Consider the following 23,407-nt stretch of genomic DNA (forward strand, 5'->3'; position numbering starts at 1 on the left):
TGGAAAACGCCATTGTCTCTCCCAAAAACTCCCGGATCTAATAAACAACTTAAGCAATGTTACAGGATACAAAATCAATGTATGAAAATCAGCGGCATTCCTATACACAAACAAAATCCAAGCTGAGAGCCAAATCAAGAGCCCAATACATCCATAACAGCCACAAAAAGAATAAAATACCTAGGAATACAGCTAATGAGGGAGGTGAAAGATCTCCACAAGAATGACAAAACACTGCTCAAAGAAAACAAACAAATGGAAAAACATTCCATGCTCATGAATAGGATGAATCAATATTGTTAAAACAACCATATTGCCCAAAGCAACTTACAAATTCAACACTACACCTATGAAACTGCCAATGACATTCTTCACAGGATTAGAAATAACTATTTTAAAATTCATATGAAATCAAAAAAAAAAAAAAAAAAAAGCTTGAATGCTCAAAACAATTAAAAGTAAAAAGGGCAAAGCTAGAGGCATCATGTTACCTGATTTCAAACTATACTAAAAGGCTATAGTAACCAAAACAGCATGGTACTGGCACAAAAACACACACATAAACCAATGGAAATAAGGCCTCACGCCTATAACTATCTGATCTTCAACAGAGTTGACAAAAAAAATAAGCAACATGATAAGGAACCCTTACTCAATAAATGGTGCTGGGATAACTGGCTAGCCATATGTAGAAGATTGAAACTGGACACCTTCCTTTCATCACACAAAAATCAACTCAAAATGTTTTAGAGACTTAAACGTAAAACCTGAAACTGTAAAAACCCTACGAGAAAATCTAGGAAATACGATTCTGGAGATAGGCCATGGCAAAGATATCATGGCAAAGCCAGGTGCAGTGGCTGATGCCTATAATCCCAGCACTTTGGGAGGCTGGGGATGGCAGATCACCTGAGTCAGGGGGTCAAGACCAGCCTTACCAACATGGAAAAACCCCATCTATACTAAAAAATACAAAAATTGGCCAGGTGTGGTAGCACGCACCTACAGTCTAAACTATTCGGGAGGCTGTGGCAGGAGAATCACTCAAACCTGTGAGGTGGAGGTTGCAGTGAGCCAAGATTTTGCCATTGCACTCCAGGCTGGGTGACAGAGTGAGACTCCATTAAAAAAAAAAAAAAAACATGATGAAGACTCCAAAAGCAATTCCAACAAAAGCAAAAATAAACAAATGGGACCTAATTAACTAAGGAGCAAAAGAAACAATCAACAGACTAAACAACTTAACAGAATGAAAGAAAATATCTGCAAAATATTCATCTGACAAAGGTCTAATGCTCAGAGTCTTTAAGAAACTTAAACAAGTTAACAAGCACAAAACGACTGTATGTAAAGATCAAAGGGCATGAACAGACACTTCTCAAAAGACATATATGAGACCAACAAGCATGTGAAAAAATGTACAACACCACTAATTATTAGATAAACAAATATCCATACCAAGATGACATACTATCTCACACCAGCCAGAATGGCTATTAAAAAATCAAAGAATAACAGATGCTGGTGAAGTTACAGAGAAATAGTAATATTTATACACTGATGGTAGGAATGTAAATTAGTTCAGCCGCTGTGGAAAGTAGTTTGGAGATTTCGCCAAGTACTTAAAACAGAATTACCATCTGACTTAGGAATCCCATTTGGTACATACCCTTTGTTCTACCATAAAGACACATGCATGCATATGTTCATCACAGCACTATGTAATAGAAAAGACATAGAATCAATGTAAATGCCCATCAATGGTAGAATGGATAAAGAAAATGTGGTCCATATACATTATAAAATACTACACAGCCATAAAAAGGAACGAGATCATGTCCTCTGCAGCAACATGGATGAACCTAGAAACTATTATCCTAAGCAAATTAACAGAGGAACGGAAAGCCAAATACCATGCTTTCACTTATGAATGGGAGCTAAACATTGAGTACACATGAATGCAAAGTAGCAACAACAGATACGGGGACCTACTTGAGGGTGGAGAGTAGGAGGAGAGAGAGAATCCAAAAAACTATCAGGTACTATGCTTATCACTTGGAAGACAAAATAATCTGTACTCCAGACTCCCATGACATACAATTTACCAGTATAAGAAACCTGCACATGTACCCCTGAACCTGAAAGTTTTTTTTAAAAAAAACCTCGCAACATCAAATATTTATCTAACCAAAATTATAGCAAATCTATACTAAAAAGGTAAGAATGAGAAGTAGTGTGTGATGTGGGAAGTAGAGTGAAAGAGAGGCAATTTTTGATCTTCCATATTGGAGAGTTAACAGAGAATGGCCCATAACTGGAAAAACAAAAACTTCAATATACATACATTATTTAGAGATATGGGATATTGTACAGAGAAAGATTGGGGGAAGAGTAGGAGGTAGCTATTTTAATAATGAACATTATATAGTTACTGACCCTTTAAACTATGTTCATGTAAAACTCTGATAAAAATAAAAAGTAAAGTTGATAATAAAATGAAGAACTTTCCAGCATATAAAAGTCAAACCAGACTGGGCCTGGTGTCTCATGTCTATAATCCCAGTACTTTGGGAGGCCCAAGATGGAAGGATTGCTTGAGCCCAGGAGTTAGAGACCAGCCTGGGCAACATGGTAGAAACCTGTTTCTACAAAAAGTGTTTAAAATTAGCCAGGCATGGTAATGTACGCCTGTGGTCCCAGGTACTTGGGAGACTGAGGTGGGAGGATGGCTTGAGCTCAGGAGGCTGAATCTGCACTGAGCCATGATCACACCACTGCATTCCAGCATGCATGACAGAGCAAGATCCTGTCTCAAAAAAATCAAGAACAAAAACAAAAAAACCAAACCAGTTATAAGTTATATAAATGCAAGGGTCCAGGAAGATTCATTTCTTGATAAAGAGAGCCATGGGTTTTTTTAATGATATGATCTCAGGAACTATGTTTTTTTTGTTTTGTTTTGTTTTTTACTACATTCAATGTAAGATACATATGTTAAGGTTGTTAATGAGCAATTATTCCACAGAGAGTTTAGTTTTACTTCAATAAATACTGATTGGCTTCCTAACATATTACAAAGTAAGAAGATTTAGAAAAAAAAACCAAACACATAGTAAGGTGCAGAGTTTTAGAGCATATAGAGGCTTGGTCCAGATTAAAATGTATAAACATTTGTTCATATAGACAAAGAACTGCTAGATAAAATAGGAAGTAATCTTGTTTTAGAGGGCAGAATTAAGTAGAATTTACAGATAGAAAAATTTCAGCTCAAAGTAGAGTTTTCTCAATATAAGACTAATCCAAAGTTCAGTATTTACTACAGAACTGCAATATTCAAAACAATGTGGCATTTGCCTAAGAATAGGTATATAGATTAATGAAACAGGATACAGTTGAGAAATAAATCCATCCATATATGGTTAAAAATATTTTCACAAATGATTTTTGAGAAAGTCATTTGGTGAGGAAAGGACAGTCATTTCAACAAATGGTGATAGAATTGGAATTCCATAGTAAAAAACAAAAACAAAACTCTCAACCCATACCTCATACCTTGTGAAAGAAAACACAGAACATCAGCTTGAATCAGTGGCTCATGCCTATAATCCCAGCACTTTGGGAGGTGAAGGCAGGAGGATTGCTCGAGCCCAGGAGCTTGAGGCCAGCCTCAGCAATGATGTGAGACTCTATCTCTCCATACATAAAGAAATAAAATAAAATAAAGTAAAATAAAATAAAAATTAGCTGAGTGTGGTAGCACATATCTATAATTCCAGCTACTCAGGAGGCTGAAGTGGGAGGATTGCTTAAGCTCAGAGAGTCAAGGCTGCAGTGAGCTGTGATCATACCACTGCATTCCAGCTTAAATGATGGAGTGAAACCCTGTCTCAATGTGTATATGTATATATAAAAATATACATGTAAAAAAGGTGATATGTATCAATTATATATTACTATATATTATATATTATTATATATAATTTATATATTTACATATATTTGGATTATATATGTATCTTTGTGATCTTGAGTTAGGCTTTTTCTTTGAGAAGACATAAAAAGTGTGAAAAATAAATTGGACTTCATTAAAATTAATATCTGCTCTTTGAAAGACACTTTAAAGACAAGGCACACACTGGGAGAAAATATAAAGAACTTATATCCAGAATATCCAATTTGTAGAACTGGCAAAAGATTTGGGCAAATGCTTGACTAACGAAAATGTACAGATAGCCAGTAAGTCAAGATAATGTTATTATCATTAGTCATCTGAAAACTGCAAATTAAAACCAGAGTGAGATACCATTATATAACTACTAGAATGGCTAAAATTAAAAGGACTTAAAATACCAAATTCTGGGAAGAATGCAAAGTGACTAGAACCTTATGTATTTTCTGGTGGAAATGAAAAATTTATAACAAATTTAAATAGTTGTACAACATTTGAATGTATATAACACTGAATGTAAACACTGAGCCCAGGTAAAGGCTTAAAAATAGTTAAAATGGTAAATTTTATGTTATATATATTTTACAGCAATTTTTAAAGCTGGGAAAAAAAGTAACATGAATTAGAATGCAGAAATATGATGTTATTAGGAAGTCAAGAATATAAAAATAACAAAATATAAGCATTTTTCAATAACACAATAGGGATTTTTTTCAACTGTCAAAATAATCCCAAATAGAGCCAACAATAAGGATTCAAATATTTCTAGAGAAATTTTAAAAATACACATTCACTCAATTATATAAAACATTACATGAAAAGAGAAATTGTTAATGCTTTCAACAAGTTATAGAAATGACGTCACTTTTTGTGTTCTAAAATTTTGAGTCAAGATCAGCAATCAACATAAAACCTAACCTATAAACTAGAGTAAAATGAAGTTGTGTAAGAAAGATTTCCTGATAATAACAAGACAACATGGATATAAAGTTTGGTAAACTTTATGGTTTTAAGAGTTAACCATAGCTGACAAGTTGGACTGATAAGACTTATGAATGCCAGGTATCCATAGATGGAAACACTGAGCACTCAGGTAGAGCCTAACCTTTTAAATCAACTATTCTTCCACTCTACCCCTCCTCTAGGCTTCGGTTAGTCCAAACAGGAATGTCTGAAACATAGGAAATTGTTATCTAAAATGTCTCAAATAAGGCCAGAAAGGAACAACAATGACAAAAATTAGGAGTTAAAGGGCTATGTCTTAAATAGGAGGCCAATACTCTGTTCCAGAGGCTAGCAGGAATGTTCTATGTCACTGTTGCCAAGTGAACCAGAGGAAAATCCCCCTCACCCCCAACTTCAAACAGTCATGGCTATTTAGCACCAGGAGTCTATGCCTCTGGAAAATAAGGACAAGCTAGACTGAAGTGCTTATTTTTCACAGCTGGTGAGACTATCAAAGGTACCCAAGGTGAGTGACCTAACCTATATATGCTGGGCTCAAACTCTGGGAGGTCTAGGTAAATGGACACAGAAAACAGGGTATATATGTGGATAAGGATGAATGAACCCCCCTAAGATAGAAGAACTTGACATAAAGAAGAAATCAGATTTCCCAGCTTGGGCAACACAGCAAAACCCCATCTCTACAAAAAATACAAAAATTAGCCAGGTGTGGTGGCATGCGCCTATGATCCCAGCTACTTGGGATGCTGAGGTGGGTGGATTGCTTGAGCCTGGGTGGGTGATGCTGCAGTGAAACGTGTTTGTGCCAATGCACTCCAGCATGGGTGACAAAGTGAGATCCTGTCTCAAACAAACAAACAAAGAAATCAGAGTTTAAAAAGCAGTTGATCAAAAACAGGACACAAAGACTTTTTCCTTCCAGTGAGACCCCGAGATAGGCCTACCCTGTGATAGAAGGTAAAAATTCTCAGACTCAAAAAACACTAGATGAATTTGACAAAAGAAAACAATTTTGGGCTGGGCATAGTGGCTCTCGCCTGTAATCCTAGCACTTTGGGAGGCCAAAGCAGTCAGATCACCTAAGGTCAGGAGTTTGACACCAGTCTGGCCAACATAGTGAAACACCAGCTCTACTAAAAATACAAAAATTAGCCTGGTGTGGTGACAGGTGCCTCCAGTCACAGCTGCTCAGGAGGCTGAGGCAGGAGGCTCGCCTGAACACGGGAAGCACAGGTTACAGTGAGCTAAGATCCCACCACTGCATTCCAGCCTAGGTGACAGAGGGAAAAAAAAAAAGAAAATAATATTGGGTGGAAAACTGATCCAGGGCAACCTCAGGCAGGGCTTTCCATGAGGAAATACATGTTAGATGTCCCAAACATTAACATGTGGATCTGAGTCCCTTGCCTGCTGTTGGTGGTACTTTGGCAGAGGAACAAAGTCAAATGGCTGCCCAAAAAATGAAAAAGGAAGGTTATGAGTAAACAAAGAGAAGACTGAATGATGCTAAGGCTGAAGAGGCAAGTTAGGAGAGAACTAGGATTCAAGAATAAAGCCAGTTTCAGTCTGCATGTTCTGAAACACTGGAGAAGGATGATAATCTATTAGTTAAAATGGTTATCAATGTGCAACAGCACTCAAAACACAGGGCTAGAAGTGAATATTTAAAGTAAGATAGTTTCCCTTAGAGCTCAGTTATCAGAATCAAAACCTATTACTTTTGATTTTGTCATTTTTATCCCTGAGATGGCATAAAAACTTGAGGCAACAGAGGTTAATTTATAAATACCCAGATTTACTATCACCAATCCTGTTTTTCCATTGAATGTGGGTATACTCACAGGCCAAACTGTTCAGAAGGTAGAATATAAACTAATTCAAGTTTAATAAGAAAGGTACACGTTACATATACATTCCTTTTTTTTTTTTTTTTTTTTTGAGACGGAATCTAGCTCTGGCACCCAGGTTGGAGCGCAGTGGTGTGATCTTGGCTCACTGCAACTTCCGCCTCCAGGGTTCAAGTGATTCTCCTGCCTCAGCCTCCTGAGTGGCTGGGATTATGGGTATACGCCACCACGCCCAGCTAATTTTTGTATTTTTAGTAGACACAGGGTTTCACCCTTTGTGGCATATTCTTAATACAGAATCCCATATACCAATGAGAATGAACTATCTACAACTACACAACATGACAAATTTCATAAACATAATGCTCAGTGAAAAGAGCCAAACACAAATGAGTGCACAATATATTATCCTATTTGCATAATGTTCAGAAACTATTTAATGATGTACAAAGCAAGAACAGTAGTTTGAGATGAGGGAATAGTGACTGGAAGGAACACACCCTAAACATCCTGAATTTGGGCAATACATATTCCCAGTTTAGATGCTGGTTATACAGGCATGTTCCCTTTGTGAGCAATTCACAGAGCTATTCACTTATGATGTGGGCCCTTTCTACACATATGATATACTTTAGTAAAAAGCTTATTTAAAAAAATCAAGAAGAGGCCAGGCATGGTGGCTTTCGCCTGTAATCTCAGCACTTTGGGAGGCCGAGGCAGGCAGATCACGTGGTCAGGAGTTCCAGACCAGCCTGGCTAACATGGTAAAACCCTATCTCTACTAAAAATAGAAAAGTTAGCTGGGCATGGTGACATGCACCTGTAGTCCCAGCTACTCGGGAGGCTGACGCAGGAGAATAGTTTGAAGCTGGGAAGCAGAGTCTGTAGTGAGCCAAGATTGTGCCACTGTACTCCAGCCTGGCAAGGGTGAGACTCTGTCTAAAAAAAAAAAAGAAAAAAACGAAAAGAAAAAGAAAAATCAAGAAGAGACTTTCTAAAAGGATTTTAAGTTTAAAACTATTTTTTCATACAAAATAACTACACTCTAACTTACAGAGTTCATAAATTTCCATTCTTACAAAAAACATCCTATTGCTACAAAATATAAAGGAATGTGTCCTGGTCAACAGGGTGAAACCCCGTCTCTACTAAAAATACAAAAAATTAGCTGGGCATGGTGGCGCGTGCCTGTAATCCCAGCTACTCAGGAGGCTGAGGCAGAAGAATTGCCTGAACCCAGGAGGCAGAGGTTGCAGTGAGCCGAGATTGCTCCATTGCACTCCAGCCAGGTAACAAGAGTGAAAGTCTGTCTCAAATAAAAAAAAAAAAAAATTAGCCGGTCGTGGCGGTGGGCACCTATAATCCCAACTACTCAGAAGGCTGAGGCAGGAGAATAGCTTGAACCTGGGGGGAGCGGAGGATGCAGTGAGTCGAATTCGCACCACAGCACTCCAGCCTGGGTGACAAGAGCGAAACTCTGTCTCAAAAAAAAAAATTTTTTTTTTAAATCAATGTATTTCGTTTTTATTTTTAAAAGGACATAGTATGGAAGAGCTTACAGTGAAGAGCAACTGCCTGTATCTTGATCCCTTCTTACTTCAAGTCTCCATACCACCCCTGAAGACAACCTTGATAATCTTAAATAATATACTTATTTTACAACTCCATTATTCACTAACTACAGACATTATCTACTGACTTCTGTGGAAACGGAAAATCATAAATACATATTCTTGAATTTTACCCTAATTAGAAAAATATCTCTGAGGCTAGAATACTGGGCTCTAATGAGTATCTCTCAGGCCAGACAGAGCACTGGGCTCCTTAAACGGTAATGAAGAACTTTTAAAAAGATAAGACTGATTTGAAAACTCTGCAGGTGATACAAATGCACAGTCAAAGCTGATACAGGCTGAGTCAGATAAAAAAGGAAAAGGCTGAAATATATTTACCTTCCAATTACCATAAAATATAAAGTAAATCCATAATTATTTTGTAGCTTATATTATCTGTGTTTGCTAATGTATATCAAATATGGACACTATAAGAAATTTAAAAAGTTGAACTTCTTCCTAGGTTTTTTTCTAAGGAAGACAAATGACATTACTGAAATACTGAAAGCTCTGTTTTGATGGATCCATGGACTATTAGCATGTAACTTTGTATCTAAAGTCTGTCAGAGGAAACTACATTTGTTAAAATATCTTTTAAGGAATACGTTGCCTATTCACTAATAAATGACAACTATGTTTGCCAGATGAAGTTGATTTTAACATCCACATAATAATGTATTCATAATGACCTCATTGATCTAGCTCTAACTAACACAAATCTATATAAAAAGATGATACAGATTCTCATAAAATGAGGAACATGACTAAAGGGACGTTTCCGTTTTGCAAGTAAAATAAAATGACTAATAGATTAACTTTGAAGCAAAATGCAGAATCTTGATTTGTTACCACATCCCACTATAAGAGATTTGGCTTTCCACTAAAAAAAAAACAAAAAAAACCTTGGTTCACTTCCAGTACCCTCCTACCTCACCTCCTCCTTTCTTTTCCCAACAATAATAGTTATAAATGATTCTACCACTCATCACATTCGTGATTGTAGAAAATTTATTTAAGATTCTAGAACTATTTATGTGAACTTTAGCCGTATGGTTCTCAAATCTGACTATACACTAGAATCATCTGGCAAACTGAAAACAACAAACAGATACCTGGCTTTCCCCGCCACCAAAAATTTTTATTTAACTGGTATGATGCAGTTTGATGAAGATTGGGTATCAAGATTTTGAAAGCTTCTCAAGTGATTTCAATATGCAACAAAGTTTCAGAACCACTAATAGGATAAAGAGTTTTAGTAGCAGTGACCATACCTGTCCCTCCCAACTTCTATCACCTCTACTTTTAAAAAACATTTTTCAGGCTGATAAAATTTATGTTATATTCTAGTACCATAATTAAGACTTCCAGACTTTGGATATATAGTTAATTCTAATAAAAAAATCAATACATAGCATGTACTCTCAGGATTTATGTATTGTTCAGAGTAGAATCAAGCTGTGCTCTCAGGTTATATTTCTTCCCTACTATTCTACATCAAGGCCAGGAGGTACCTTACTCCTACAACTAATTGCAAGGAAATAAATTCTGTAAACAACAAGAAAGAGCTTGGAAGCAGGTTTTTTCCCATGGATCCTCCAGATGAGAACTCAGTCCAGCTAACACTTTGATTCAGCCTTGTGATATTCTGAGCAGGGTATCCAGCCATACCATGCCAGGCTTCTAACCTACAAACTGTGAGTAACAAATGGGTATCATTATAAGCTACTAGGTTTGTGGTAATCTGTTATGCAGCAAAAAGAAACTAATAATGGGATCACAAACTTATGAGAAAAAATAATTAATGAATTTGATAGAGCAATAGAAATTATCCAATATAAGGTACACAGAATAGAAAAGACTGAAGAAAAATTAACGAAGCCTCAGACAGAAACCTTTGGGACAATGTAAAGCATTCCAACATTCATGTAATGGAAGGCCCAGAAAAACAGAGAGAAAGGAGCAGAAAAAAATATAAGGAAAAATTAGGTTCCAAAACTTCCCAAAATGAAGAAAAACATTTACTCTCAGGCCCAAGAAGCTCAATGAATCCCAAGTAAGATAAACACACCAAAAAAGCACACATTGATACATCAGAATCAAAGTGTTTAAAGATAGAGACAAAGAAGAAATGTTAAAAGCAGCAAGAGAAAAACAATGATATGCCTAGTGACTGACTTTTCATCAGACCAACACAGGCAAGAAGGCAGTCAAATGACAGTGGCGTAGAAAGAAAAAATACTATCAACCAAGACTCCCACACCCAGCAAAACTGCCCTTCAAAACTGAAGATGAAACAAAGACATTCTCAGAAAAACAAAAATTGAGATAATTTGTTGCTGGCAGACCTATCCTTATAGTGGTCATTCATATGTCTCACAATGGTCAATATTTGAGTATATAGTCATATAAATATAAAAGACTGAATATACACATGCATACACATATATTTTTTCTCTTTATTAAAAAAGATTTTAAAATCAATAACTATAACATTATATTCTTTTTTTTCTCTCCTGAGGATACATCAAGTAAACATTATATTCTTACACATAATATATACACATACAATACAAGACAATACCACAAAGGAAAGAGAAAGAAATAGAGTGTTACTGGAACAAAACTGCTGTATTTTACAAGAATTAAGTCAATGTTAAACTGAAGTAGACTGATATATGTTAAAAATATGTATAATTCCTAGAGCAACAACTAAGAAAAAGAGCTTTTTAAAAGGCTAAAAATTTATATTGGTAAGCAAAAGGCATTCGTTTAACACAAAAGAAAGGAGTCAAAGAGAAACATATACATCATCTCTGTGGTATTCTTCCTGGAAGTCCATCATCTCAGTCTACAGTGAAAGAACATCAGACAAATCTGAAATAAGGGACATTCAACAAAATACTGAGCAATACTTTTCAAAAGTATCAAGGTCATGAAGGATAAGGAAAGACTAAGAAACTATCACAGAATGAAAAGACTAAAGAGACACAATAATTAAATGCAATGTGGTATCCTGTATTGAATTAACAAAATAAAGAAACAAGTCACAGACTAGAAGAAAATTTTTTCATATCTTCTATTTGATAAAAGATATGTCACCAGAAAAAATAAAGAACTATTTCAACTTAAGAAGAAGACAGACAACCCAATTAAAAGTTACGTAAAATATGTGAATAGACAATTCACTAGACACGATATGTTATGGCAAACAAGTACATGAAAAGTTGTTCAACATCATTACTTATATGTAAATGCAAATTATAACCACAATGAAATATACAAATTATTAGAATGGCTATAATCAAAAAGACAAAAACAAACAAACAAAAAAAAAACACAACCACTGAAATAAGAATGAGGAGAAACTGGAATCCTCATATATTGCCAGAAGGAATGTAAAATAGTATAGCTACTTTAGAAAACTACTTGGCATTGTCTTAGGCAGTTATATAATACACAGAGTTAACATACAACCCAGTAATCCTACTCTTAGTTTTTCATGCCAGAGAAATGAAAACATATATCCAGAATTGCATGGGAATGTTCATAACAGCTTTATGCATAATAGCCCCAAAGTGGAAACAATACAAATGTCCATCAATTAGTGAATTTATAAACAAAATGTAGTTCACCCATACAACGAAATACTCAGCAATAAGAAGGAACAAACTACTGATGTATATGACAAGGATGAGCCTGGAGACAAAAGCTACACACAATAGATTACATAGTTTGCCAGCAAACTGGTGACTGGAAAAAAAACAGGAACTTAAAAAAAAAAAAAGATTATACAGTATATTACTTCAATTATGTGAAATTTATAGAAAAGGTAAAGACAGAAAAAAGCAAGATCATTTGTTGCCTGGGTCTGGAGGTGGGGACAAGGATTGACTGGTTACAAACAGACACAAACTTTTGGTAAAATGGAGTTCTAAAACAATTCTAGTGATGCTTGCTAAAAACTGATCAAACTGTATACAGTTTATAACACATTGTACAGTTATATGTTAATTTTTTATATGTGTATTATACTGCAATAAGCTATTAAAGCAGTAGGCGTTGGGGCAGTACAATCAGAAAGATAAGAAGACAACATATGCCTCAAATTATACTGATAGTTTTGATAAAATAAGAAATAAGCAATGATCACTGGATTTAGCCATACTACGGATTATTAGTAGCCTCCAAAGGGTAATTTTGGTGTTATAGTTAGGATGAAAACCCAAAAAGAACAGAGGGTGAGAAATTGGAAACATCAAATACAGATAATTATTACATGGAGTTTTACAGGAAAGTAGAGAAATATAGTTGAAATTGGAGGAGAATATGCAGTCAAGAGGAGGTTGGCTGGTTGCTTTTTAAAGGGGAGAATAGGCCGGGCGTGGTGGCTCATGCCTGTAATCCTAGTATTTTGGGAGGCCAAGGTGGGTGAATTACTTGAGGTCAGGAGTTTGAGATCAACCTGGTCAACATGGCGAAGCCCTATCTCTACTAAAAATACAAAAATTAACTGGGCATGTTGGTGAATGCCTGTAGTTCCAGCTACTGGGGAGGCTGAGGTGGGAGAATCACTTGAACCTGGGAGGTGGAGGTTGCAGTGAGCCGAGATTGTGCAATTGCACTCCAGACTGGGCAACAAGAGCAAAATTCAAGTTGCCAAAAAGAAAAAAAAAAAAAATTGCATGACAGCATGAATAGACAGTTCAACCATGGTAATAGGGGAGAGGACACAAAAAAGCAGAGACATGAGTAGATATAGAGAGCTTGTAATAATTCTTGTCTGGTAGCTTCATTTCCTTGGAAACGGAGGAAGCAGCATCATCAGCTGGGTGTTAAGAGACAGGAGGAGGTGTTAGAAATTTGAGGACATGGGAGAAAGAAAGAAATAGTTGTCATGGAGAATGATGGAGAATAAGTAGCGCAATATAGTATGACTGCCAGCCAGAGCATTACTTTAAAGTTAGAACAATCAGCAGGTTTTTCTCCAACCACCATTAGGAGCAGAGGCATACAGGAACAAGCTTGATGGAAAGTTGGATTTAACCAGAATTGTCCTAGCCACCTGAAGACAGAAAATAAGAGGGAGCAAGAAATTTGAAAATGCACTTGAGAAAATTATTAGAAAAATTAACTATGGAATTTAATCTAGGTATGAAGACAAGACAGGCTATCAGGAAAGTGGGAGACTGTGCAAGGATATAGCATTTGGAAGGAACAATAGATTGCAGGTCGTAGTCATGTTGACTAATTTGTTGGAGCTGGAGTAGAAAAGGTGTGAGCAGGAAAAATAAGAAGTGAAATTTTTCCTTATAAAATTTATTTGATAATTCCTTCAATTTAATGTTTAATATGGTTGTTTTGTTTTCCCTTTATGAAGTATCTCTTGGCTATGTGTTTAACCTTTGGGGTTGTTCTGTTTAATTTTTTTTCTCTATTTTTCTGTCGTTTTGGTTTCCTCATTTCAACCCTTTATTATTATTATAATTTTTTTAAGAGACTCTCTGTCACCCAGGCTGGAGTTCAGTGGCACAATCTCAGCTTGCTGCAACCTCCGCCTCCTGAGTTCAAATGATTCTCCTGCCTCAGCCTCCTGAGAAGCTAGGATTATAGGCATACACCACCACACCCACCTAATTTTTGTATTTTTAGTAGAGATGGGGTTTTGCCATGTTTGCCAGTCCAGTCTCAAACTCCTGACCTCAGGTGATCTGCCAGCCTTGGCCTCCCAAAGTGTTGGGATTACAGGTGTGAGCCACCATGCCCAACTAACCCTTTATTAATTTTTAAAATATCAATAATCATACTTTTTATTTATAAGACTTCTTTCTTATTCACAGCCTGTTTATTTTTCATAGCCATTTTTCATCTTATAAATGCTTTGGTTTTCTAAACATTCTCTATGTTTCTCAGAGTATTTTTTCTAAATTATCTTATATTTCCTGAATAATCTGCTTCTTCTGAGGACAGTCTCCCTCTTTCAAGGCGCTAATTTGAGGGTGATCACTGGTGGTTCATTTATGATAGGAATGAAGGAGTGGACTTATAATTCTAGGTAATACGTGGTATTTTACCTTTTCTGCTGTTCGATATGTAGAAAAATCAGCTCCAAGCTCCACTAAGTTTCCTTCTATATTGCACTGCAGGCTGGAACTTCCTCTTTTTCTATTTCGGCTGTCAGCCATCTTCAATAAATTTGCTGACCAATCTTTTTGCACTGTTGTAGGTTTATTTTTTATACTTACAGTGAGTTTTAATGAGATTTTGAGAGGGACCCAAGGGAAATGACAGTGGTTATTTATTCTACCATTTTGTACCAGAAGCCATATTCTTTGTGTTGTACTTAAATGTATTCAACTAGAAAGCCCACTTAGTTAAAGTACTTTTGGAAACTCTAGAGTATTATACAAAGATGAAGAGTTGCCATATTTTTGCCACCTGGAGACCCGACTTCCCAAATCTGTATGCTAAATTACAAAGAAAAAAGGAATAGTTGAGCTCTTTTAATATATTTAATATTTTAGAATTCTTGTTTTTGACCAAATTTCCAGGTCTATCGAGCTTGAGCAATATTAAAAGAGACAGAAAAGTACACAAATAGCCTAATTAGTTAAGAACTAGGCATTATGATTCATGATCTTTTCTCTTTTAACAAAGATTTCCCGCGCTCTCAGCTGCATACCAATTTTAATGAAAGCCACTCTTGGCAACTAATTGTTGAGTTGACATCAATAAAATGTTGACGTTTATCTGAATAGCCATACATTTACTTTGAAAAATCTCAAAGTAATCTTATGAAGAAACTTCAATGACATCAATCGGAAATTCAATCTCGTTGTAAAGTAATAAAAGATACTTCAGTTAAACAATGGTTGGAAGATAGTAAGACATTCACTACAACACACATTATTAGATTTTGTATGCAAAACACAAGAAACAGGAGTCAAGACTTTATACCAGTTGCTGATGTCCTCCATAAACATATGAGTGGGCAACGTATTCGTTAATGATAAAAATGAGAAGGAATTAATGTTTTAGTCTCAAAAGGAGTTAATGTATTAGTCTCATGCACTCTGATTAAAGACTAATAATGATGTAGAAGGCTCAAATGGAAGCCAGAAGAATGCAGGCTAGAAGAATGCTGGTCACAGGTACTTCATATATGGAAAAAAGAGTTTACAAAAAGTACATGGAAAACTTTATAAAGGAGAGAGGACCCAAAATTTTATGTGAAATGTGTGCATACATGTAAACATGAACATGAATAATAGCTAACTGTGGTAGACTGTAATGTCTAAAAATGGATGCACCAATATTTCTCATTACACATGTTCTTGCAAGGTAACATTGATCCTCATCCTACTGTGAGAGAGGAGTCTATGTTCCCTCCTCTTGAGATTATGTGGGCCCATGACTACAATAAAAATAACCTAGTACATTGTAATACTAGATGATTATAACTACACTGTAATACTAGGTTATTTCAGAGGCTGTCATAAAAGGTCGTTTTCCTACTTGATCTTCTTGGGATGTTTGTTCTTGGAATTCAGTAACCATACTATGAGGAACTAAAGAGATCAAATGAGGGTGTGCATAGCACCAGTGAGATTCCAGCAAAGAACCTAAATCAACTGACAGACATGTGACTAGTAAAGCCTCAAGATGACTGCAGCCCATGCCACCATTCAATACAACTGCAATGAGAAATCCCGAGTGAGCCCTGCCAAGCCCCTGAACCATTACAGGTAATAAAACAAGAAATGGTATTTTAAGAATTGTTTTAAGACACAAAGATTTGGGGCAATTCCTTATGCATCAATAGATAATTGGAACAATAATAATCACTGAGTAATGTGTGCCAAGCACTATGCCAAGTGCTTTACAAATACCATTTTATTTTATCCATATTAACTAGGTAATAAGTAGGTTTTACTATCATCCACATCTTTTTCTTTTTTTGAGGCAGGGTCACTCTCTATCACCCAGGCTGCAGTGCAGTGGCACAACCTTGGCTAACCACAGCCTTGAACTCCCAGACTCAAGCAATCCTCCTGCCACAGCCTCCTAAGTACCTGGGACTACAGGCACACACAACGACATATGGCTAACTTTTGTATATTTAGTAGAGACAGGATCTCACTCTGTCACCCAGGCTGGTCTGGAACTCCTGGGCTCAAGTGATCCTTCTGCCTCAGCCTCCCAAAGTGCTGGGATTGCAGACATTAGCCATGGCACCTGACCCACATTTTGTAGTGAGTAAAATAAGATTAGCAGAGGCTAAATAAGTGGTAGAGCTGATACTGAAACCAACATCTCTCTGCTTCCAAAGGTGGAGATTCTTGCATTAGAAATTTTATTCTAGAATAACTCATTTGTTGAGAGCTTATATAACAGGCAATATTTGAAGTGTTTCACATGCATTAACTTTTAATCCTTGAAAACACCCTATGATATTAAAAAATTTTATTTTCCTAATATAGATTAGGAAACTGAGGTTCAGAGAGGTTAAGTAATGTATCCAATGTCAAACAGCTAGTAGTAGAAGACTCAGCATTTAAACTGCAGCAATTGCGATTCAGAGCCTTCTCATATTGCTTTTATGAGATTCTTAAAATTAAAGAAAGCGTTCCAGCCAAGAGAGTAACAGATTGGATTTAACCCCCTATCTAAAACTGAAAACAAACGAAAAAACCATGCAAAATAAGTTAAACAATGAGTTTTAAGACACCGGACATGAAGCAACAAAGGGAAGTGATCCTTGAAAGACAGGTATCAAAGAATGTTGGCCCTATGAAAGTGAACGAGTATGCCTAGAGAAGACCTTCCGGGAGGAACCCAGATGGAGTTTCATAATATCCACAGTCTCTGTGAGTTAAGGAGGTCAAGCTGAGTGTCTGGGGAAGCGAAGACAAAGTTCACATGGGAGAGATATCTGGATCTATTAAATCTAAAGATCCCTTTAAGTCTTTAGCCTAGTACTCACTCTTCAATGCATGCCAGTGAGCAAACTATCAAAGTACAGGAAAAGAATCACTTGAAAGATCTGAGGGAACAATCTTCACACCAGGAATTGTTTCTGCTCATAATTCACAGGATATTGTGTACTCATAAGGGTTTCTGCCTTCACAGTGAGGCAAAATTATCTTTAGACTAAACACTGCTTTAGTCCTATTTAACAAAACAAAACAAAAAAAAGCAAAGCCCAAAAGGATCAAATCATTTCTAAGTAAACTAGCTGTGTCCTAGAACAAAGCTCAACAATATTCCTATGAATATTAAAATTTTCCAGCACCAACATGGTGATATATACAATGTTTGGCATCCAGTAAAAAATTACCAGCCAGTTATGGTGGCTCACACCTGTAATCCCAGCACTTTTGGAGGCCGAGGCAGACAGATCACCTGAGATCAGGAGTTCGAGACCAGCTGGGGTAACATGGAGAAACACTGTCTCTACTAAAAATTCAAAAGTTAGCTAGGCGAAGTGATACATGCCTCTAATCACAGCTATTTGGGAGCCTGAGGCAGGAGAATCACTTGAATCTGGGATGCGGAGGTTGCAGTGAGCTGGTATCATGCCACTGCACTCCAGCCTAAGTAACAGTGAGACTCCATTGCAAAAAAAACCACACACATATACAAAAACAAAAACAAAACAAAAAACCACTAACATTAACAACAGCTGATGAACTAAAAAAACCAAAAACAAAAATCACACACACACACACACACACATACACACACACAAATTACCAGCATAAAAACCCCAGGAAACTGACCAACAATGAGGAGGAAAACCAGTCAACTAAAACCAGTAGAAGTTTAAACCAGAAGGACCATTAGAAGAAACTGTTACTAATAACAGCATTCCATATGTTTAAGAAGCTAGAAAAAATGACTTAGCATGTTTGAGATACATGAGACACAAAAAATCCAAATTAAACTTCTAGAGGTGAAAACCATAATGTCTGAAAAAAATAAAAATATATTTGATATGGTTAACAACAGATAAGCCATTGTAGAAGAAAGATTAGTGTATTTGAAGATAGAGCAAAACATCCAAAATGAAACAGAAGGAGAAAAGAATAGGAAAAATTATAAACATTTGTTATTAGTCCGTTTTCATACTGCTGATAAAGATATACTGGCAACTGGAAAGAACAAGAGGTTTAATTGGACTTACAGATCCACATGGCTGGGGAGGACTCAGAATCGTGGTGCGAGGTGAAAGTCACTTCTTACGTGGTGGCAGCAAAGTAAAAATGAGGAAGAAGCAGAAGCGGAAACCCCTGATAAACACATCAGATCTCGTAAGACTTATTCACTATCATGAGAATAGCATTAGGGTCTCATAGAAAAAAAAAAAAAAAAAAGAGTGAGAAAGACTGGCCTCCATGATTCAATTACCTCTCCCTGGGTTCATCCCACAACACATGGAAATTCTAGGAGATAAAATTCAAGTTGAGATTTGAATGGGTATACAGCCAAACCATATCATCTCACCCCTGGCCCTTCCAAATCTCATATCCTCACATTTCAAAACCAATCATGCCTTCCCAACAGTTCTCCAAAATCTTAACTCATTTCAGCATTAACCTAAAAGTCCACAGTCCAAAGTCTCATCTGAGACAAGGTAAGTCCTTTCTGCCTATGAGCCTGTAAAATCCAAAGCAAGTTAGTTACTTCCTGGATACAATGAGCGTAAAGTCATTGGGTAAATACAGCAGTTCCAAATGGAGAAATTGGCCAAATGAAGGGGTTACAGGGCCCATGCAAGTCTGAAATCCAGTAGGGAGCAGGGGAGGGCAAATTTTAAAGCTCCCAAATGATCTCCTTTGACTCTAGGTCTCACATCCAGGTCACGCTTATGCAAGAGGCAGGATGTGGCTTTGCAGGGTACAGTCTCTCTCCTGGTTGCTTTCATAGGCTGGTGCTGAGTGTTCGCAGCTTTACCAGGTGCAAGCTGTCAGTAGATCTACCATTCTGGGGTCTAGAGGATGGTGGCCCTCTTTTCATAGCTCCACTAGGCAGTGCCCAAGTAGGAACTCTGTGTGTGGGCTCCAACCTTACATTTCCCTTCCACACTGCACGAGCAGAAGTTCTGGATGAGGGCTCCGCCTTTGCAGCAACTTTTGCCTGGCATGTAAGTGTTTCCATACATCTTCTAAGATCTAGGCAGGGGTTCCCAACCTCAGATATTGACTTCTGTGCACCTGTAGGCTCAACATCACGTGGATGTTGCCAAGGCTTGGGGCTTTCACCCTCTGAAGCCACAGCCCAAGATCTATGTTGGCCCTTTTCAGCCATGGCTAAAGTGGCTGGGACACAGGGCACCAAGTCCCTAGACTGCACATAGCCTGGGAACCATGGGCCTGGCCCACAAAAATCACCTTTTTGCTCCTGGGCCTCCAGGCCTGTGATGGGAGGGGCAGCCATGAAGGTCTCTGACACGGCCTGGAGACATTTTCTCCATGGTCTTTTGGATTAACATTAGGCTCCTTGCTACTTTTGCAAATTTCTGCAGCCAGCTTGAACTTCTGAAGAAATTGATTTTTCTTTTCCACTGCATCATCAGGCTGCAAATTTTCCAAACTTTTATGTCTGTTTCCCTTTTAAAACAAAATGCTTTTAACAGTACCCAAGTTACCTCTTGAATGCTTTTCAGCTTAGATATTTCTTCTGCCAGATACCCTAAGTCATCTCTCTCAAGTTCAATGTTCCACAAATCTCTAGGGCAGGGGCTGCTGCCAGTCTCTTTGCTAAAACATAACAAGAGTCACCTTTGCTTCAGTTCTCAAGAAGTTTCTCATCTCCATCTGAGACCACCTCAGCCTGAACCTTACTGTTCATATCACTATCAGCATTTTTATCAAAGTCATTCAACAAATCTCTAGGAGGTTCAAAACTTTCCCACATTTTTCTGTCTTCTTCTGAGCCCTCCAAACTGTTCCAACCTCTGCCTGTTACTCAGTTTCAAAGTCACTTCCACATTTTTGGGTATCTTTTCAGCAACGCCCCACTCTACTGGTACCAATTTACTTTATTAGTCCATTTTCATGCTGCTGATAAAGACACATCCAAAACTGGGAAGAAAAAGAGGTGTAATTGGACATGCAGTTCCACATGGCCAGGGAGGCCTCAGGATCATGGCAGTGGCAAAAGAAAAATGAGGAAGCAAAAGCAGAGACCCCCAATAAATCTATCAGATCTCATGAGAATTATTCACCATCATGAGAACAGCACAGAAAAACCGGCCCTCATAATTCAGTTACCTCTCCCTGGGTCCCTTCTACAACATGTGGGAATTCTGGGAGATAGGATTCAAGCTGAGATTTGAATGGGGACACAGCCAAACCGTATCAACATTCATATTGTATAAAAACATTGTTTTGAAGAATTGCATAGATAGTGACCAGGCTCTCATTATTAATTTATTGGTTCTCTCACCCTTTTTTAAAATCTTTAATTATTATTTATCTATTTATTTTAAAAATCTGAATAGCTTTAGAACTACAAGTGATTTCTGGTTAAATAGATTAAATGTAGAGTGGAAAAGTCTGGGATTTTAGTCTACTAATCACCCAAATAGTGTACATTGTACCCAAAAGATGACTTTTCATCCATCACCCCCTTCCCATCCTCTCCCTTCAGAGTCTCCAAGGTATATTATACCATTCTGTATGCTTTTGTGTACCCACAACTTCTACTAATAAGTACATTTGGTATTTAGTTTTCCATTCCTGAGTTACTTCACTTAGAATAATCACCTCTAGTTCCATCCAGGTTGCTGTAAAATACATTTTTGTATTTTGCAAAATGCAAGAGGCACCAGAACCAACAGAACAATTATATACAAGAGGTACATATAACTTAAGCTGTGTCAAGAATAGCAGGCAAATGAAAACTATCTTCATGTCAATTACCTGTTGACAGTCTTTCAGGGTGCCTGCCCACTGAATAGGATCACAATGCCTTCTTATACTTTCTAACTAGAAGATTTCCTTGTTCAACCTTCTAGCTCACTCTTCAAATGACTCCATACTACTACTGAGCCCAACTATTGATTTTTTTAAAATTCCAGCTTGCCAGTATCTCTAGGTGATTATTGTTTATGGATAAAATATTTCACATCTCCAAAGGATTAAATTATTCCAAAATATACTTTGTTTATTTCCTTGGATTAAAGTTTACTTGTTTAGTTCACTGTCCGTCATGACACTGGCTTTGGAGATTTTTGTTTTTTCATTATTTTTTGTGAGAATTACAATTAGCCAGTATGTCGATTAGGGTACACTTGGCTGTATAGCAAATAGAATCCAAAATGTGGAAGAACTCATCTGAAAAAGGAGTTTATTTCCTAATCACATAGTAGCAGGAGAAGGTGTTGCTGATTGGCACGCAGTTTTCCTCCATGCGTTAACTTAGGAATCCAGGCTCCTTCCATCTTGAGGTTTTGCCAACACCTAGGTTCTCCATCTAGCTGGCAAGGGGGAAAAGTGAGAAAACACAAGTGGGAAGTGTCTTCTGCTAATATTTAATTGGCTAGAACTCAGTTACATGGCCTTACATTACCTGTAAGGAAGGTGGGGAAACGTAGGCTAGCTGTATACTCAATAAGAATAAGAAACAGATTCTGGTGAACAGCTAACAGTCTTGTCATAGTCATTCTGTTAAGGCACTATTTATGACAATCTATTTTTAGAGACAAGATGGGAGATGCTTTGGGGCAGTCTGTATTAATAGTTAATCTTGTGGGTGAAGTAGTTCTCATTTACCCTGAGAATGCCAGCCATAGGAAGCTGTGGCGATTTCTCCAAAGGAACCAGAAAGCCACACTTACAGATTCATCTGGAGTTAGATTGTTACATTGCTAGATGCCTAGCCAAAGAATTTTTTATGAGTATGCAAAGTACAGGATTGGAGTACAGTGTGTTTCTAAAAAATCTCAAATTATCACTCTATTGACTGTGTCTGGATCTCATTCTCATGTAAGAATATGCCACCTCTGACAGCGGAACACCTTTCAAATGACCTCTAAATTCTGAAACAGAGAAGATTGTGGGAGGGGCAAATTGAAAAGGAAATTAGTAAATGCAATATTTTTAATGGAAATATAATTCATGTGCCATAAAATTCACTCTTTTAAAGTATACAATGCAGTAGATTTTAATATATTCACAAAGTTCTACAACCATCTATCTAATTCTAGGACATTTCATAAATATGCCATCATATAGTAAGTGGCATCTGGTGTCTGGCTTCTTTAACTCAGCATGAGGTTTTCAAGGTTCTCCATGTGGTACAGTGTATTAGTATTCCATTTCATAGATACTACTCCATTTTATGGGTTCAGCACATTTGTTTGTCCATTCATGACTTCATGACTATTTGGGTTTATTCTACTTTTAGGATATCATGAAAAAATGGTGAAAGACCATTTGTATACATGTTTTTGTCACCATATATTCTTAATTCTCTTGGGTACAATACATCTAGAAGTGGAAGTGCTGGATTATGTGGTAACTTTATGCATATCTTTTTGAGTAACTATCAAACTGTTTTTCAAAGTGGCTGCACTATTTTACATTCCAATTGGCAGTGCATGAGGATTTCAATTAATCCACATCCTTGTCAACACTTATTATTGTCTTTTTTATTACAGCCATCTCACAGGTGAAATTAAAGATGTTCAGCATATTTTCATAAGCTTATTGGTAATCTGTATAACTTCTCTGGATAAATGTCTATTCACATCCATTGTACATTTTTAATTATCTTTTTATTGCTGAGTTATAAGTTGTATATGTATTCTTGATACAAGTCCCTTATCAGAAACATAATTTGCAAATATTTGTTCCTATTCTATGGGTTATCTTTACACTTTATTGATGATGACCTTTAAAGTACAGAAGTTCTTATTTTAATGAAATTCAGTTTACATTTAATTTGGTTGTACATTTTTAGGTGTCATATCTATGAAGCCACTGCCTACTGCCAAGTCACAAAAATTTACACTTAGATTTTCTTTCAAGTTT

General features: G+C 36.8%; 1 protein-coding gene across 7 annotated transcripts in view; it reads right to left on the reverse strand.

The window, feature by feature from the left end:
* Positions 1–23,407, reverse strand: part of ZRANB3 (zinc finger RANBP2-type containing 3) — a 286,620-nt gene that overhangs the window by 206,326 nt on the left and 56,887 nt on the right. The gene's annotated exons all lie outside the window — the stretch shown is intronic.

Source organism: Sapajus apella, unplaced genomic scaffold (assembly GCF_009761245.1).
Source record: "Sapajus apella isolate SASKATOON/1434 unplaced genomic scaffold, GSC_monkey_1.0 scaffold72, whole genome shotgun sequence".
NCBI classification, from domain to species: Eukaryota; Metazoa; Chordata; class Mammalia; order Primates; family Cebidae; genus Sapajus; species Sapajus apella.